We start from the raw sequence: 7,806 nt of genomic DNA, 5'->3' as shown, positions 1-7,806 counted from the left end.
CCATTCCGCCACCATGCTTATCGCGTGTGCCGCCGTTAGTTCTACCTCGGGGAATGACTCCCCGTAGACCGCCAGGGTGACATCATCGGCGAAACCGACGATTTTCACACCAGGAGGGAACTTTAGTCTCAGAACCCCGTCATACATAAGGTTCCATAATACCGGGCCCAGGATTGAACCTTGCGGGACTCCTGCGGTAATAGGAATACTTCTCTGACCGACATCGGTCTCGTATAATAGTACACGGTTCTGGAAGTAGCTTTCTAAGATCCGGTACAGGCCCACCGGCAGACCAAGCCGGTGTAACGAGAGCGCGATGGCATCCCAGCTTGCGCTGTTGAATGCGTTCTTCACATCAAGTGTCGCTAACGCATAATATCGAATATCTCGCCTTTTCCGTTGGATCGCTATCTCGGCAATCCTTACCACTGAGTTGATAGCGTCCACCGGACTTTCCCTTTCGAAAACCGAACTGATTGCTTGATAGGCCCTCCGTACCTTCTGCGTATGGAGTTAGCCTGTTGAGGATAATCCTCTCAAGCAATTTGCCCGTCGTGTCAATCAGACAGTATTGTCTGTATGCCGATGGGCCACCAGGCGGCTTCCCGGCCTTCGGCAACAGTACCAGCTTCTGCCTTTTCCATCTATCCGGAAAACGGCACTCGTCAAGGTATCTCTGCATAGCCAACCTGAACATGTTCGGGTTCGCCATGATTGCTGTCTTGAGAGCGCTGTTTGGAACTCCATCAGGCCCTGGAGCTTTGTTCGCCGCTGGAGAATTAGCTACTGCAAGTAGCTCTTCATTCGTCACCGGGGCCACCATGTCGTCTGTACCCACCGTGCCTTGCGGCGCCGGGGACGTATGGCTTGGGACGGGAAGAGTACTTCGATAATTCTCGCCAACCGTTCTGGCGACCGTTCGGGGGTGAGGAGCCCCCTTTGGTCTTTGCCATCACGATCCTGTAGGCATCGCCCCACGGATTAACGTAGGCCTCCTCGCACAAATTGTCAAAACACGCTCTCTTGCTGCTCTTGATGGCCTTGTTAAGGGCCGATTTCGCAGCACGAAACACTTCACGGCGATCCACTCTAACCTCCTCAGTGCGGGCTCGCTGCATCCTACGTCTAGCTTGTAGGCAAGCTGATCGTAGGGCTGCGATCTCTGCACTCCACCAATATAACGAACGTCTGCCATTTCTTGGCAGGGTTTTCTTCGGCATAGTGGCGTCGCACACGCGTGATAGAACAGCTACCAGCGCATCCCCGCTTAGACTGTCGGTGTTGGCCTCCAGTCCCAGGGCCGCGGCGAAAACTTCGCTGTCGAAGTGATTGGTCTTCCACCCGCGTACCTGACAGGGAGAACCCGCCCTCGGATGCTGCACACCATAGTTGATCCTGAAGCGTATTGCTAGGTGATCACTATGGGTGTAGCCCTCGTCTACCCTCCAGTCCATATCTGGAATCAGACTCGGACTGGCAAACGTTACGTCAATCCACGACTCGACCCCATTCCTACGGAATGTGCTAGCGGAACCATCATTGACTAGCACTGCGTCGAGTTTCGCAAGCGCTTCCAGAAGCGCTTGGCCCCTACTATTTGTACAGCGGCTGCCCCACTCTACTGCCCAAGCGTTGAAGTCACTCGCTATGACAAATGACTTCCGACCCACCATGTCAGACGAAAGCCTATCGATCATCTGGTTGAACTGTTCTATTGGCCACATAGGTGGGGCATAGCAGCTACAATAGAACACACCATTGATCTTGGCAATCGCGACACCCTCCGCAGGGGACTGTACTACCTCCTGAACTGGGAACCATCCCGTTGTACAGATTGCCGCCATCCTAGACCCGTCCGCCACCCAGTTGCCGTTATCGGCAGGGACGTTCAGCTTTTAAATCATTTAATAATAATAATATTTTTACAATATTTTTTACTAGAATTTTAGTAATGAGCTGTACTTTCCAAGACATATCTGAGGTTTCAGGAAAAAATAATGATTTTTGGCTTGTGCGGATTTTCTTCAGAAATGACTGAAATTGTTTTTCGTTATGTTTTAAAGGTTCATCAATGATATAAATAGAATAGGACTCTCGGACCGACAAGACGTTTTTCCCAGAACGTACAGTGTAACACTACAAAGCATAGTGCATAACTTGTTAATCCGCTTTCAAGGTTATCTCGTGCGTTATTTGCCTCTTGGCGGTTTTGAATTTTTTTCTTTTTTGTGTGTGCGGTAACCGTTATATAACCACCAGAGCAGTAGCAGAGTTTCCTTTCTTGTAAGCTGCCTGGATACATTCGTCATTCTTGTCTCTCCCACCAACGTTTACTTGGCAATAGGCCCGTGCAAAAATGACTTCCCCTTTCGCAGAAGAGCTAAAGATAGCTACACCGTCGGTCTCTACGAATATCTATACTTACTTGTCTACTGACGAACACGACTCTGATGAACCCCAGGAGGGAACATCTTCTTCTGCACCTAGAACCAAAAGAAAAAGGAGGATTACAGAATCTTGCTATGAAATGCCCAACTGCACTACTACTCATAAAAATAGCTCTAATTAATCTCCCCTATTCCTAAATAAAATTCAATCACTCCGTCTAATTATTCCTATTTTAAAATGGTTGTAGAATTGCTTCCTTTAGTTCATAATTAGGGGAAGATGGGGTAAAACGCACCCCCTAATGAAATATGATCATAACTCAGCTATAGAACATCAATTGGGAGAATTCTCGACAAACATATGATTACGGCCTAAAAGCCAACTGTCAAAATCCTCTTTGAATGGTAATTCCAGACAAACCGTTACTAGTCGTACACAGTTCACAACAGTTTATGAAAGAGAAAACTTTTCTCTTTCATTTACTACCAACATCTGTGATTGGGTTGTACCGGTTTGTCCGGAATTTGCATTCAAAGTGGATTTTGACAGTTCGTTTTTAGGCCGTAATCATATGTTTGTCGAGAATTTAATTAATGATATCGTTTAGCCAACATTCTGCTCCGTAATCGCAATCATAACATTTTGCAAAATATTCCAAAACGTCAATATAATTCAATTCTTCAGAATCATTGAAAATTACCTTTTCAAAAATAAACGGGGCAAAACATACCTGTTCCGGCTTATATGAGAGTTTCATATGTGACCGGACGGTTCAGCCTATATTTCCGGAACCATAAGAGCGATCCGCACGCAATTTTATAGACATCTGTGGGGATAATACAGCTATCATTTGGTACTAAGTTTGTGAAAATCGTCCCAACCATTTCCGGCTAACTGATGTGAGTTTGGTAATGTTCAAAGACGGCCGCTTTTCCCGGGCACTTCCGGAACCGTCTAAGGTGGTCAATGTAGTCAACGAAAGTTCGGTTGGCCTAGAACTGCAAATGAAAGTTGTTTGAGAGACAGTTTTGCGAAATTTTTACCTTTTTTGCTTTCATCGGAGTATCGGTTTGAATCGGAATTTGCTTTGTGACCGCATGCCACAACCCGTAACTCCGGAACCGGAAGTCGGATCGGGATGAAATTTAATAGACATTTACGGGGATAAACACCTTTCATTTGAGACTAAGTTTGGTTGAATCGGTCAAGCCATCCTCGAGAAACCGATGTGACTGTTATTCTGAATTTGGATACTTCCGCCGGGGCTTCCGGAACCGATGATGGTGGCCCATGTGGCCAATGAGACTTTGAATGGCTGTTAGTGACCTAGTATTACAATTCCAAGCTGTTGTGACCACATTTTGGAAAAAAATTTCACCTTTATACATTCATTGCAGAATTTGTTAAAATCGACATTTTCTGCGTGATCGTGCTCATCACCTTGTAATTCTGGAACCGGAAGTCGGATCCGTTAGAAATTCAATAGCAAGGAGCCGTTGTACCTTTCATTTGAGACTAAGTTTGCGAAAATCGGTTCAGCTATCTCTGAGAAAAGTGAGTAAGATTGTGGTCACATATACACACAGACACACATACATACATACACAAGCATTTGCCGAACTCGCCGTTTTCACAGCAATTGCTTGCTATTGAGAAAGGCAAAAATATCGAAGCGTAATCCCCTAGCACAGAGAACAGACGTCCATCTTCAGCATTCAACTTGTGTAAAATCTCTAACGGTTTCGAAGATAGTTGGGATATCCAAACCAGGTGCGCTACTGTCATGTTTTTTTGTGGCTGAGTTCGACAGAATTGACAGCGGTTATTCCTCTACCCAGTCAAACTAGTTCGGAACCGGTTCGGACTTCCAGCAGGAATTCCAGCTCAAATGCATCAACCGATAGTCGGAATCGGTTGTTTTCTTTGAGCAAGATTCCATTCAAAATATAAAACCGGTTCCGGAATGGATTTGACGGATAGTTGGGATAGGTTGGTGTGGCAGCGCTAGTGTTTATCGTATATTAATTCAAATGTTTACACACGTTTTTAAAATATTTTTGTTCGATCATGGATGTATGTTCTCTGTGCCCCTAGTTTTAAGAAAATTAAAATGTGAAACCAAAAAATCGTCACCTTTAAGCTAACGTAAACATCCCTTATCAAATAAACGAATTGAATAAAATAAAAACAATATTCTCTGTTAAACTACGTGTTAACTTTACTATATAGATGCATTATCTACTGCGACTGTATCAGGGTCGTTGGATTGATTCCCAGTCGGTTCCAATACAACATTATCTGCCGTTATACGCATAATTCTCCCATGTATGTCGGGAATCACGTAAACATGGGACAAATATGCGTATAGCGCCAGTAATGTACATAATACCAAACATATAAAGAACGAGCTATTTTTCCGGTAATTATCCACTCGTGTCCCAGACTTACCATTTCAAGGAGGGTTTATTGTCCGACTAATTAATTTTTTTCTTTCATCTTTTCTCCGTCGCATTGCTTCATCAGACAATTGTAATTAATTGTGTAACTAATTTCAATATAATCTGATGCTATTTGCTAGAATACGACCTTGCTGTAACTAGTATAAACTGATTGATAATGTAATTACTTCGAAGATGATTTCATTGATGGTATGCTAATGGCTGCATGTAGATTGTAAGGTGTTTTTTATTTTGTTTGTAGCTAATTTATAAATGTTTGTTAATTATAATAGTACACCGCTATCAAAACTTTTTGATCTTTTGACAATCGACTAGAAAATCACGCTAATTTTTCGTGTAGCCGTTTGTATATTCGCGTGGGCTACTGAATGCTCATGCGGGCCGTCATTTTGACGTTTAGTTTTGAGTGTACGGTTCCGATGAAGAAAAGAAGTGAGCTCCTCCATCTCACTGGAGTTTCCCACTATGACACCTTGAGACTCGTTGTCTAGTGTATATAAGATCCGTATTTTGAAGTGGAAGCTCCCGGACGAGTATGTTTCATGAATTGTTTAATTAGCTTGAGAGGGGAGACATATTGGTTCTGCTTGTTGTCAACATCTTTGAGACCTTCGATGTTACAATTGATTCAGGAAATGGGTGCACGACTGATGCCTAAGAGAATGTCGATTGTTGTGTTTGATTGTGTCACTCCATCAAACACATTGGCTTTTGTCAATAACTAACGAGGCGCATCCTCGGATGGGTACTCGTTTCAAAGATTGGGTTCATTCGGAGGATTTGTCGTCTGCGTTAGTAGAGGTGAATATCGCTTGAAAGAAGACTATTCTTGCAGAACTCAAAAATGCCCAACAAACTATGTAGCTTTTGATTATATAAGATTTAACCTGTGGGATGTGTCGTGGTGAAATAAAACGACCGAACAGTACTCGAAGCGCGCAACGAATGGCGATTCATATTTTCTACGTGTCCTTACATGTTTTTACATTTGCTCATACCGAGGGGTGCGCGCAACTGTTTTCAGGTAGGGCCACCACATAACACCCTCCAATTACACCAGAAATCTCACCCTGTGTTCTGATGGGGTTATTCGTGTTTTTGAATCCGGTATAGGGTGTATAGCTATGTCCTCTTCACATATGAAGGCAGGTTTGATGCGTTCGATGGAAATCCTCCGCTTCTTTCCGCTTATCAGAATGTCAAAGTACTTATTGTACCGCTGGACGATTTGGTATGGTCCATCATACGGTTGCACTAACGATCCTTTTACAGCATCGTGTCTGACGAAAACATGAGTGCACTTTGCCAGGTTTTGATTGATGAAAAATTTTGGTTTATCGTGATGATGAGTTTCAGTTGGCTTTAGTTTACCCATTGTATCTCGTAGTTGCTTAGCGAACTCTGAACGATCAAGGTTGTTTGATGCTGCATGCCCGAGGTATTCTCCAGGTAGACATATTGTTTGCCCGTTCGCCGAGTTGACCGAACATTGAAAATCTTCGCGGAAAGCTGTCCGAAGTCCCAGCATTATCAGCGGCAAACGGTCGCTCCAATGTTTTGAGTCTACCGACATGATAGCGGCTTTTAAGGTTCGATGGAAACGTTCCACCAAACCGTTGGCCTGGGGGTGATACGCGGCCGTGCGAATGTGTTCGGATCCACAAGCTTTCGACAGCTCACGAAACAGTTTTGACTCAAATTGCCTGCCTTGATCAGAAGTAATGGTTTCAGGTACGCCAAAGCGGGAAATCCAATTTGCACAAAGAGCTGTGGTAACACTTTCCGGGGTCATATCTGATAGAGGCACCGCTACGGGCCAACGGGAGAATCGATCAACTATTGTCAGAAGGTAACGAAGCCCACCAGACGGTGGCAGAGGTCCTACTAAATCCACATGAATGTGTTGAAAACGCGCACCAGGAACGGAAAACTTTTCAAATGGTGCCTTAGTATGCCGGTGAACTTTGGATTGTTGACACTGGATACAATTTCGTACATATTTGTTAATATCCTTGTTCATGTTTGTCCACACAAAGCGATTTGCTATTAAACGTCGTGTGGAACGTGCACCGAGATGTGCTAATCCGTGCATGTGTTTGAGAATAGTATTTCGATACTGTAAAGGGATGTATGGTCTTATTCTATTACGCGAAACATCACAGTAAATTAACTTGCGGGCCAATGGAGTTTGGCGTAGCTCCAACTTCAATGAGGTAGGGGATTTCAATAAGCGCAGCAGGTCATCGTCACTTACCTGATCCGAGGCGATTTTGTCGAAATCTATCGGCGAAGGAATGCTTACTGCATCTGCTCTCGACAATGCGTCCGCAACGATATTTTGCTGTCCGCTTATGTGTCGTATGTCGTTGGTAAATTGCGAAATATATTGAAGGTGCCGTTCCCCATGTGGTAATCTACTGTTTGGGTTCGACGTAAGGGCGTGTGTGAGTGGCTTGTGATCGGTGAAAATAACGAACTGTCTGCCCTCAAGCATATGTCGAAAATACTGAACAGACATCTTCATTGCAGTGAGCTCTCTTCCGAATGTTGAATATTTCGCCTGGGCTGGCGAAAATTTCTCGGAGTAAAAACCAGGCGGCGTCCAATGTCCGTTGTCGAATTGCTGAAGTACAGCTCCGGCCGCAGTGTTCGATGCATCTATAAGCAATCCCAGCGGCTTCTTTGGATCAGGGTAATGTAGTAGTGCTGATTTTGCTAATGATTGCTTACACCGGTCAAACGCTGCAGTGGATTGAGTTGACCAGACTAGCTTCCTCACATCGTTCTTTCGGTTATCGGGAACTAGTCGTCGCAGTTCAGCTTGGATATCAACAGCTCGAGGAATAAAGCGTTCGTAGCAGTTTACAAGAGCTAAAAAACGTCGTAGTTCTGTAACGGTTGAAGGCAACGGGAATTCTGTTACTGCTCGGACACGCTCCGGAAGAGGCAAGATACCATC

This window comes from Topomyia yanbarensis, chromosome 3 (genome assembly GCF_030247195.1).
Source record: "Topomyia yanbarensis strain Yona2022 chromosome 3, ASM3024719v1, whole genome shotgun sequence".
Classification (NCBI taxonomy): Eukaryota; Metazoa; Arthropoda; class Insecta; order Diptera; family Culicidae; genus Topomyia; species Topomyia yanbarensis.
This window is presented reverse-complemented; position numbering follows the sequence as displayed.